At 47.3% G+C, this 12,635-nt stretch overlaps 1 non-coding gene across 1 annotated transcript; it reads right to left on the bottom strand.

Moving 5' to 3' along the window:
* Positions 1 to 457: 457 nt before the first annotated feature.
* Positions 458 to 612, bottom strand: LOC131292525 (5.8S ribosomal RNA). Its single transcript, XR_009190153.1, has one exon. It is a non-coding gene; the product is annotated as a 5.8S ribosomal RNA (ribosomal RNA).
* Positions 613 to 12,635: the final 12,023 nt, after the last annotated feature.

The raw sequence follows: 12,635 nt of genomic DNA, 5'->3' as shown, positions 1-12,635 counted from the left end.
GGCTTGCGACTACTTTGTTTCAATGTCCAATATGTACCGTTGGACTCGGTTAACGGGCTGTTAGCCCGCGTGTGGTTTAACTCACTGATACCTTCCATTGCCCATACGCTAGTTTGTTTGTGTTCCTTTGGTCAACTTCCATACTTGAATCATTTGTGCTACCGCTGCTGCTTCGACGCTACTTTGACATCTTCGCTTCTATTTAAATAAATAAATAAGCTGAAGCTAGACATCAGTAAACACCACCACAGACACCACAAGCACGCCTTCTCCTCGTACTTCCGCCTCACGCGGGAACACGGACGCTCTAAATACTTCGAATTCCAATGCCAGTATATTGTAAACCACGGGTTCTTTAATGCTAGCGGGTCGTCGCGACCCTAGTTAACATCATGGTGCACGTCTCGTGACGGGTGTCACGGCGTAGTTAAATGTATGCGATACATTTCTCAAATATAAGCGCTCAGTCATCTGTACATCATGGTAGGTTCCCACGACGTGCAATATGCGTTCAACTTATCAATGTTCATGTGTCCTGCAGTTCACATTACGACGCGCAGTTAGCTGCGGTCTTCATCGATCCATGAGCCGAGTGATCCACTGCCGAGGGTGACTAACTTGCGTAAGCCGCCGCTGTGCGCGTATACCCGTTCCCCGTAGGGAGGAGCAAGCCGCCGCTTAGAGACGAAGCATAAAGTGTCCTCATTCCACATAGGGCAAGCTGGATGAATCCATTTTACCCAGGACGGCCGAAGCGGCGTGGACCAGGGGAGAACTGAACCTTATACTTCACACCACAGTAAGTCTACGTGTCCTCTTCCACATAGGGCAAGCTAGAACTAACTATCTTACCCAGGACTGCCGAAGCAGCGTGGACCAGGGGAGGAACACACTTTTCATGGAAACGTAAGGCATCCATGACTGCCATAACGTAAGCCGCCGCTGTGCGCGTATACCCGTTCCCCGTAGGGAGGAGCAAGCCGCCGCTTAGAGACGAAGCATAAAGTGTCCTCATTCCACATAGGGCAAGCTGGATGAATCCATTTTACCCAGGACGGCCGAAGCGGCGTGGACCAGGGGAGAACTGAACTTTATACTTCACACCACAGTAAGTCTACGTGTCCTCTTCCACATAGGGCAAGCTAGAACTAACTATCTTACCCAGGACTGCCGAAGCAGCGTGGACCAGGGGAGGAACACACTTTTCATAGAAACGTAAGGCATCCATGACTGCCATAGTGCGTAAGCCGCCGCTGTGCGCGTAAACCCGTTCCCCGTAGGGAGGAGTCAAGCCGCCGCTTAGAGACGAAGTATGAAGTGTCCTCTTCCACATAGGGCAAGCTAGAATGAACTATCTTACCCAGGACCGCCGAAGCAGCGTGGACCAGGGGAGAACTGAACTTTATACTTCACACCACAGTATTGAGTAATGTGCCCTCTTCCACATAGGGCAAGCTGGAATGTTCCATTTTACCCAGGACGGCCGAAGCGGCGTGGACCAGTGGAGGACTACACAATCATGAGGTTTGATATCGACTTGTGTGTTTCAATAGGATACCGATGGTATGGTTTGAACCGATTTGATTTAGCCATTCTGAAGTCATCACTTGGTTGAAGCGCTGAACTAGGGAGGCATCGTTTACATATATATTGGTTTTCGCATGCTCTACTAGGTTAATGTCATGAGGTTGGCTATCGAGCATGCCCAAGTGATGACTTGATTGTGTGCTTGCTTGAATTCTCCACATTTCATACCATCGGTTAGTTGTCGAATCATTCCTCGATCATAACCTTCGTTCTTGGTTCATGTATGCTCTCTTCCACATAGGGCAAGCTAGAATTAACTATCTTACCCAGGACCGCCGAAGCAGCGTGGACCAGGGGAGAACTATACTTTGTCTTGTATGTCCTCTTCCACATAGGGCAAGCTAGAACTAACTATCTTACCCAGGACCGCCGAAGCAGTGTGGACCAGGGGAGGACTATACTTTATACTTCACACACTAGCCATACTGAAGTCATCACTTGGTGGGGGTGAACTACGGCGGTATCTATCGTTTTGGTTCGGTCTATATAGGGTCGCTTGCATGCTCATTCGAATATAATGTAATTGTGTATGGCAATATGAGCATGCCCAAGTGATGACTTTGTTTCAAGCTCAACAGGTAGGGTATTGAGTCCTCTTCCACATAGGGCAAGCTAGAATGAACTATCTTACCCAGGACCGCCGGAGCAGCGTGGACCAGTGGAGGACTCTATACTTTATACTTCACACCACAGTATTGAGTACTTCTTGCATAAAGCCCCTAATGAGAACCACGAGGGCTCTCTCAATGTAGAACCACAAGGGCTCTAGTACCGATTCTCTCGGTACGGCTTGGTCCGTGTTCCTTTATGCTTGTACTCTTAGAAAGTCTCAACCCGGAGGTCTTGACTTTGATTGTCATAGTTGGACTACGACGGGGCATCCGACCATTGCTGATCGAACACCCCTGATTCACCATCTTTCGGGTAGGCGGTACGCGTACCTCCGGACGCGGAAGTCTCAACCCGGAGGTCTTGACTTTGATTGTCATAGTTGGACTACGACGGGGTATCCGACTCATCGAATACCCCAGAAGCACACCATCTTTCGGGTAGGCGGTACGCGTACCTCCGGACGCGGAAGTCTCAACCCGGAGGTCTTGACTTTGATTGTCATAGTTGGACTACGACGGGGTATCCGACTCATCGAATACCCCAGAAGCACACCATCTTTCGGGTAGGCGGTACGCGTACCTCCGGACGCGGAAAGTCTCAACCCGGAGGTCTTGACTTTGGTTGTCATAGTTGGACTATGACGGGGCATCCGACCATTGCTGATCGAACACCCCTGTTACACCATCTTTCGGATAGGCGGTGCGCGACACCACCGACGCGGAAAGTCTCAACCCGGAGGTCTTGACTTTGTATTGTTGGATAGTCCTCTTCCACTATAGGGCAAGCTGGAAATATTCCATTTTACCCAGGACTGCCGAGGCAGCGTGGACCAGGGGAGAACTTCACGGAATCTTCAGGCATCCATGATTGCCATAGTGCGTAAGCCGCCGCTGTGCGCGTCAACTCGTTCCCCGTGAGGAGGAGTCTAGCCGCCGCTAAAAGACGAAGCATTAAGTGTCCTCATTCCACTATAGGGCAAGCTAGAATTAACTATCTTACCCAGGACCGCCGAAGCAGCGTGGACCAGGCGAGGACTATACTTTATACTTCACACCACAGTATTGAGTACGACTTGCATAAAGCCCCTAATGAGAACCACGAGGGCTCTCTCAATGTAGAACCACGAGGGCTCTAGTACCGATTCTCTCGGTACGGCTTGGTCCGTGTTCCTTTATGCTTGTACTCGCGGAAAGTCTCAACCCGGAGGTCTTGACTTTGATTGTCATAGTTGGACTACGACGGGGCATCCGACCATTGCTGACCGAACACCCCTGATTCATCATCTTTCGGATAGGAGGTGCGCCCACCTCCGACGCGGAAGTCTCAACCCGGAGGTTCGGACTTAGAGTTTTTCCCATTTAAAAGTTTTTCTCTTAGCCATACTGAAGTCATCACTTGGTGAACGATTGAACTAGGGCGGGTTAATCGTTTATAGGTATCATGTGGTTTGCATGCTCTCTTAGGTTAAGGTCATGTGGTTGGCTATCGAGCATGCCCAAGTGATGACTTTGTTTCACGCTTGCTTGATTTCTTCATGATTCCCTGTTATATAGTGTAATCATTCGAGAACAGGGAATCTTTGGTTTTGCTCAACAGGTATTGGATGTCAACTTGGTATCTAGATCGCATTAAGTCTCAACCCTTAGGTTTGGACTTGTATAGTGACATCTTGTTACGGTCTTGAGTCTCAACCCGCAGGTTCGGACTACTTAGTGTTTGATCGAATATAATATGGCAACTTGTGCCTAAGTCTCAACCCGCAGGTTCGGACTTCTGTTTATTTGGCCAATGTATGTATAAGGCAACTTGTGCCTAAGTCTCAACCCGCAGGTTCGGACTTGTGTATTTGTTCGAAGTCATGTATAAGGCAACGTGTGCCTAAGTCTCAACCCGCAGGTTCGGACTTGTTAGTGTTTCGTCAACTTTCATATGGCAACTTGTGCCTAAGTCTCAACCCGCAGGTTCGGACTTGTGTATTTGTTCGAAGTCATGTATAAGGCAACTTGTGCCTAAGTCTCAACCCGCAGGTTCGGACTTGTGTATTTGTTCGAAGTCATGTATAAGGCAACGTGTGCCTAAGTCTCAACCCGCAGGTTCGGACTTGTTAGTGTTTCGTCAACTTTCATATGGCAACTTGTGCCTGAGTCTCAACCCGCAGGTTCGGACTTCTATAGTGTTTCGTCAATTATCATATGGCAACTTGTGCCGAAGTCTCAACCCGCAGGTTCGGACTTCTGGAAGGATCACTTGGCCACTAATGATCCTTCCGCAGGTTCACCTACGGAAACCTTGTTACGACTTTTACTTCCTCTAAATCATCAAGTTCGGTCAACTTCGATAAAGCAGACGCGGTTCACGAGGATCCAGCGAACGATCATCTCCAAAGACCTCACTAAATAATCCATCGGTAGTAGCGACGGGCGGTGTGTACAAAGGGCAGGGACGTATTCAACGCTGGCTGATGACCAGCACTTACTAGAAGTTCCGAGTTCATATGGACCATTGCAATCCATAATCCCTACTAAGTGAGTATTTGAGTGATTTCCCGTTCCTCTCGGAATAGGAGACACGCTGCTACCCACATTGTAGCACGCGTGTAGCCCAGAACATCTAAGGGCATCACGGACCTGTTATCGCTCGATCTCATTTTGCTAAACACAAATTGTCCTGCTAAGCAGCGTACCGTAAGTGCACTTGCGCACACGAACAGCGAAGGTGTCAGGTCATACTCCACCGAAAGGTCCTAACCCGTTCCAATCGGCATCGACGCATTAACGCTGACTGCGTTCTAGTTAGCATATGTGAGTCACGTTCGTTATCGGAATTAACCAGACAAATCAATCCACGAACTAAGAACGGCCATGCACCACTACCCTTAAATTTGAGAAAGAGCTATTAATCTGTCTCACCTCCATAAGTTCGGACCTGGTAAGTTTTCCCGTGTTGAGTCAAATTGAACCGCAAGCTCCATTTCATTGTGGTGCCCTTCCGTCAATTCCTTTAAGTTTCAACTTTGCAACCATACTTCCCCCGGAACCTGACTTTGGTTTCCCGGAAGCTACTGAGAGCACCTGGTTGTAGCGTCTCCCAATTGCTAGTTGGCATCGTTTACGGTTAGAACTAGGGCGGTATCTAATCGCCTTCGATCCTCTAACTTTCGTTCTTGATTAAAGAAAGCATCCTTGACAAATGCCTTCGCTTTAGTTAGTCTTACGACGGTCTACGAATTTCACCTCTCGCGCCGTAATACTAGTGTCCCCAACTACTTCTGTTAATCATTACCTCCGGTCTGAGTACAAACCAATGAAAGATTAGACCAAGGTCGTATTCCATTATTCCATGCAAGATTATTCTAGGGCGTTTGGGCACCCTGCTTTAAGCACTCTAATTTGTTCAAGGTAAACGTGAGCGGTCGAGCTCTATGTTACACTTGCACCCGTTGAAGGGCACACCATGACACAGACTTGGTGCCCTACCACACCATTGAGTCGCAACCAGATTCCGACTTGGCCCACCGACCACGGGTTGACCGGGTCGGCGGAGCCGGACTGTGTTGGACAAGTATCAACTTCGAACGTTTTAACCGCAACAATTTTAATATACGCTAGTGGAGCTGGAATTACCGCGGCTGCTGGCACCAGACTTGCCCTCCACTTGATCCTCGTAGAAGGATTTATGCTCTACTCATTCCAATTATGAAACATCATTAAAGAGTTTCATATTGTTATTTCTCGTCACTACCTCCCCGTCCCGGGATTGGGTAATTTACGCGCCTGCTGCCTTCCTTGGATGTGGTAGCCATTTCTCAGGCTCCCTCTCCGGAATCGAACCCTGATTCCCCGTTACCCGTTGCAACCATGGTAGTCCTCTATACTACCATCCATAGTTGATAGGGCAGATATTTGCGAGATCTGTCGTCGGTGCGAGACCATACGATCAGCATCATTATCCAGACTTCAACTCAATGACACGGAGAACCCGCGATTGGTTTGACTAATAAGTGCACCAGTTCCCGCGAGGGTCCTGGCATGTTGCATGTATTAGCTCTAGATTTTCCACAGTTATCCAAGTAACTAGGTTGATGATCTCGTAAATTATAGCTGTTATACTGAGCCTTATGCGGTTTCACATTAAATCTGTTTGTACTTAGACATGCATGGCTTAACCTTTGAGACGAGCGTATATTACTGGTAGGATCAACCAGAATTCCGACTTTGCGTTCGAATGTTCATTGTCCCATTGCACCCGGAGGAGCAAACACCACGTTCTATATGTTGTCAAGTCCGGTAGCACACGGGAGGCGAGCCCCCGTGCGAACCTCATTGCCCTCGTATCACACACACCCGATGCACCGGACAGGCACTTGAGCGGCATTCGACTCCGCTAAGCGCACGTGCGCCCGATTGTGCATGCGCTGACGGGGCCTTCATACCCCTACCACAGCGACCTTATGCCAAACTTCCATGAATACTTAGGTGAGCTGACAAGGGCCTTCATTTCCCTACCATCAACTAAAGGACACGCTAGGCGCGTCCGATCATTGCAACTGCGGGGCTTTCATACCCCAATCACCACAGTACGCAATTCACCAGAGTTTAATCACAACCCCCCCGGACATGGCACACTATTAACTTGCAACAAAACTTAGTGTGTGCCGGGCACATCGGTTCCACAAAATCATTCCCGATGTACCCCAATTGGGGTTGTGAACGCATCCATGGTCCTCTGACACACCCAACCAAGCGTGGATACTACATACCTCAAACACCCAGTACACTAACAGACAAATCAACATATGGTTGCTTTCCACCAGACATTTGCCAATCACTTGGCACCCGGACGGGAACTCGCTCCTGATTGCGCCATTGCCACCCATTTGCCAAGAGCGAGTTCTGTATGTAGATTTCATTTGGAAAGACAACCGTGTACTGGATATTCTATCCGACGATTACAGATGACGAGTACGAGACTCGACTACACTCACGGATAATACATTTTGGGTCGAGATTGCTTTCGGGGTTTTCGATTGGTCTTGCGCTTGTAAACGTATAACTTTGACTTGTGGTAACCTCGGTATGTTAGTCGATCACGTGGTTGTGAACTGGGTAAGGGTGGGCAATCTGTTCACTTGCACTCTGGGTAGGAATATGGTGAGCGCTATAGGTTAAAGATCATGGTATGGTTCCATCGTGATGACTTTCGCTAGATAGTAGTATGTTTGGATAGTTATAACGTTTTTGGCCATTTGTTCATAGTGTTCGGTCCATTGAGGAATTCGATTGGTCTTTGCTTCACACACGTGGTCGATCACTTGGATGTGAACTAGGGTGAGATTAAGGTGTTCACTAGTGCTCTTCGGTTTTGGATCAGTAATGAGCACTTGATTGGTTTCGCATAATATGTATCCATAGTGATGACTCTTTCCAGCTTAAGATTTCGTTACCAGTTTCGAATCCTCCCCACGTTCGCTTTTACTTGGTTAGGTTTTCGAGTGTAGATTTGAAAGCAATCTCATGTATGTATCCCATCTGATATAAGCCACTGACAGTTCATGTCACCTCGTTCAACTCTCGCTGGGTCACAGAAGTATGTTACTGCGCCCATTATCCCTACTCGGATAGGTTCGGTTCGTTCGTTTTATACTACGGTGAGTAAACTCAATTTGTGCATCGCATAGCCATGGAAAGCAAGCTTTCGCGGGCCTCTTCGACTGTTTTGATACGAGCTGTGCCCGTGATGCTTGTCATCCCAGGATACTAGACCCCTTTGGACGACCGCATGACCATCAGAAAGTAAATTCCACGTTCGGTTTATTTGCTACTTCCACCGTTCTAGTACTATGGGGTTGGAACCCCTAACATAAAGTATCTATGTAGAACCACGAGGGCTCTCAATGTAGAACCACAAGGGCTCTAGTACCGATTCTCTCGGTACGCTTGGTCCGTGTTCCTTTATGTTTGTACTCTTGTGTGTATAAAATTCATGTTCGATTTGGGATATTTGCTACTTTCACCTGTGCGCTGTGTATAACTACGGAGAAACTCAATTTGTGCATCGCATAGCCATGGAAAGCAAGCTTTCGCGGGCCTCTTCGACTGTTTTGATACGAGACTGTGCCCGTGATGCTTGTCATCCCAGGATACTAGACCCCTTTGGACGACCGCATGACCAACAGAATGTAAATTCCAGTTCGTTTTTGGATATTTGCTACTGTCACCGTTTGAGTACTATGGGGCTTGAACCCCTAACATAAAGTCTTTGTGTAGAACCACGAGGGCTCTATAGTACCGATTCTCTCGGCACGCTTGGTCCGTGTTCCTTTATGTTCGTACTCTTGTGTGTATAATATTCATGTTCGGTTTGGGATATTTGCTACTGTCACCGTTTGAGTACTATGGGGCTTGAACCCCTAACATAAAGTCTTTGTGTAGAACCACGAGGGCTCTATAGTACCGATTCTCTCGGCACGCTTGGTCCGTGTTCCTTTATGTTCGTACTCTTGTGTGTATAATATTCATGTTCGGTTTGGGATATTTGCTACTTTCACCTGGGTCCCGTTCTTCATACAAGTCTGCCTTGCTAATGTGGTAACTTTATAGTGTAGTTCTGACATCCCAATTTTGGGACTTAGCCGATTTTTCATGAATTTCCATATGACCCATAGGGTCCCTTTCTTCATACAAGCTTGCCTAGGGCGATCGGTCAAAACTTGTCTTACTATTCGATTGGTCTTCGCAGTTTCACCCTAGGCAATTCGCCTAGGTCTGTCTTCTTGAGGAGGCCAAAACCCGAAATAAGGAGGTCTGGCCGACCCTGAAACCTCCCCTGTCTTAACTACACTAACCCGATTTTTCAGGGTCCTCAGCGCCATACAACTTTGCCTAGGTCACTTATACTCTTGACTTAGGCCATCTGACTTGGTCCGTGTTTCTTCCTAGGGTTCACCTAGGTACTTTGCCTTGCTTGATGTGGTAACTTTATAGTGTAGTTCTGACATCCCAATTTTGGGACTTAGCCGATTTTTCATGAATTTCCATATGACCCTAAGGGTCCCTTTCTTCATACAAGCTTGCCTAGGGCGATCGGTCAAAACTTGTCTTACTATTCGATTGGTCTTCGCACTTTCACCCTAGGCAATTCGCCTAGGTCTGTCTTCTTGAGGAGGCCAAAACCCGAAATAAGGAGGTCCAGCCGACCCTGAAACCTCCCCTGTCTTAACTACACTAACCCGATTTTTCAGGGTCCTCAGCGCCATACAACTTTGCCTAGGTCACTTATACTCTTGACTTAGGCCATCTGACTTGGTCCGTGTTTCTTCCTAGGGTTCACCTAGGTACTTTGCCTTGCTTGATGTGGTAACTTTATAGTGTAGTTCTGACATCCCAATTTTGGGACTTAGCCGATTTTTCATGAATTTCCATATGACCCTAAGGGTCCCTTTCTTCATACAAGCTTGCCTAGGGCGATCGGTCAAAACTTGTCTTACTATTCGATTGGTCTTCGCACTTTCACCCTAGGCAGTTTGCCTAGGTCTGTCTTCTTGAGGAGGTCAAAACCCAAAATAAGGAGGTTCAGCCGACCCAAAAACCTCCCCTGTCTGAACTACACTAACCCGATTTTTCAGGGTCCTCAGCGCCATACAACTTTGCCTAGGTCACATGTACTCTTGACTTAGGCCATCTGACTTGGTCCGTGTTTCTTCTTAGGGTTCACCTAGGTACTTTGCCTTGCTTGATGTGGTAACTTTTTAGTGTAGTTCAGACATCCCAATTTTGGGACTTAGCCGATTTTTCATGGATTTTCCATATGACCCATAGGGTCCCTTTCTTCATACAAGCTTGCCTAGGGCGATCGGTCAAAACTTGTCTTACTATTCGATTGGTCTTCGCACTTTCACCCTAGGCAGTTTGCCTAGGTGTAGCTTCTTGAGGAGGTCAAAACCCAAAATAAGGAGGTTCAGCCGACCCAAAAACCTCCCCTGTCTGAACTACACTAACCCGATTTTTCAGGGTCCTCAGCGCCATACAACTTTGCCTAGGTCACTTGTACTCTTGACTTAGGCCATCTGACTTGGTCCGTGTTTCTTCTTAGGGTTCACCTAGGTACTTTGCCTTGCTTGATGTGGTAACTTTTTAGTGTAGTTCAGACATCCCAAAATTGGGACTTAGCCGATTTTTCATGTATTTCCATATGACCCATAGGGTCCCTTTCTTCATACAAGCTTGCCTAGGGCGATCGGTCAAAACTTGTCTTACTATTCGATTGGTCTTCGCACTTTCACCCTAGGCAATTCGCCTAGGTCTGTCTTCTTGAGGAGGCCAAAACCCGAAATAAGGAGGTCCAGCCGACCCTGAAACCTCCCCTGTCTTAACTACACTAACCCGATTTTTCAGGGTCCTCAGCGCCATACAACTTTGCCTAGGTCACTTATACTCTTGACTTAGGCCATCTGACTTGGTCCGTGTTTCTTCCTAGGGTTCACCTAGGTACTTTGCCTTGCTTGATGTGGTAACTTTATAGTGTAGTTCTGACATCCCAATTTTGGGACTTAGCCGATTTTTCATGAATTTCCATATGACCCTAAGGGTCCCTTTCTTCATACAAGCTTGCCTAGGGCGATCGGTCAAAACTTGTCTTACTATTCGATTGGTCTTCGCACTTTCACCCTAGGCAGTTTGCCTAGGTCTGTCTTCTTGAGGAGGTCAAAACCCAAAATAAGGAGGTTCAGCCGACCCAAAAACCTCCCCTGTCTGAACTACACTAACCCGATTTTTCAGGGTCCTCAGCGCCATACAACTTTGCCTAGGTCACATGTACTCTTGACTTAGGCCATCTGACTTGGTCCGTGTTTCTTCTTAGGGTTCACCTAGGTACTTTGCCTTGCTTGATGTGGTAACTTTTTAGTGTAGTTCAGACATCCCAATTTTGGGACTTAGCCGATTTTTCATGGATTTTCCATATGACCCATAGGGTCCCTTTCTTCATACAAGCTTGCCTAGGGCGATCGGTCAAAACTTGTCTTACTATTCGATTGGTCTTCGCACTTTCACCCTAGGCAGTTTGCCTAGGTGTAGCTTCTTGAGGAGGTCAAAACCCAAAATAAGGAGGTTCAGCCGACCCAAAAACCTCCCCTGTCTGAACTACACTAACCCGATTTTTCAGGGTCCTCAGCGCCATACAACTTTGCCTAGGTCACTTGTACTCTTGACTTAGGCCATCTGACTTGGTCCGTGTTTCTTCTTAGGGTTCACCTAGGTACTTTGCCTTGCTTGATGTGGTAACTTTTTAGTGTAGTTCAGACATCCCAAATTTGGGACTTAGCCGATTTTTCATGTATTTCCATATGACCCATAGGGTTCCTTTCTTCATACAAGCTTGCCTAGGGCGATCGGTCAAAACTTGTCTTACTATTCGATTGGTCTTCGCACTTTCACCCTAGGCAGTTTGCCTAGGTGTAGCTTCTTGAGGAGGTCAAAACCCAAAATAAGGAGGTTCAGCCGACCCAAAAACCTCCCCTGTCTGAACTACACTAACCCGATTTTTCAGGGTCCTCAGCGCCATACAACTTTGCCTAGGTCACTTGTACTCTTGACTTAGGCCATCTGACTTGGTCCGTGTTTCTTCTTAGGGTTCACCTAGGTACTTTGCCTTGCTTGATGTGGTAACTTTTTAGTGTAGTTCAGACATCCCAATTTTGGGACTTAGCCGATTTTTCATGGATTTTCCATATGACCCATAGGGTCCCTTTCTTCATACAAGCTTGCCTAGGGCGATCGGTCAAAACTTGTCTTACTATTCGATTGGTCTTCGCACTTTCACCCTAGGCAGTTTGCCTAGGTGTAGCTTCTTGAGGAGGTCAAAACCCAAAATAAGGAGGTTCAGCCGACCCAAAAACCTCCCCTGTCTAAACTACACTAACCAGATTTTTCAGGGTCCTCACCGTCATACAACTTTGCCTAGGTCACTTGCACTCTTGACTTAGGCCATCTGACTTGGTCCGTGTTTCTTCCTAGGGTTCACCTAGGTACTTTGCCTTGCTTGATGTGGTAACTTTTTAGTGTAGTTCAGACATCCCAATTTTGGGACTTAGCCGATTTTTCATGTATTTCCATATGACCCATAGGGTCCCTTTCTTCATACAAGCTTGCCTAGGGCGATCGGTCAAAACTTGTCTTACTATTCGATTGGTCTTCGCACTTTCACCCTAGGCAGTTTGCCTAGGTGTAGCTTCTTGAGGAGGTCAAAACCCAAAATAAGGAGGTTCAGCCGACCCAAAAACCTCCCCTGTCTAAACTACACTAACCAGATTTTTCAGGGTCCTCACCGTCATACAACTTTGCCTAGGTCACTTGCACTCTTGACTTAGGCCATCTGACTTGGTCCGTGTTTCTTCCTAGGGTTCACCTAGGTACTTTGCCTTGCTTGATGTGGTAACT

The sequence above is a fragment of the Anopheles ziemanni genome (assembly GCF_943734765.1).
Source record: "Anopheles ziemanni chromosome X unlocalized genomic scaffold, idAnoZiCoDA_A2_x.2 X_unloc_7, whole genome shotgun sequence".
NCBI lineage: Eukaryota > Metazoa > Arthropoda > Insecta > Diptera > Culicidae > Anopheles > Anopheles ziemanni.
Note: the sequence above shows the minus strand (reverse complement) of the source record. Positions and strands in the feature narration are given on the sequence as shown.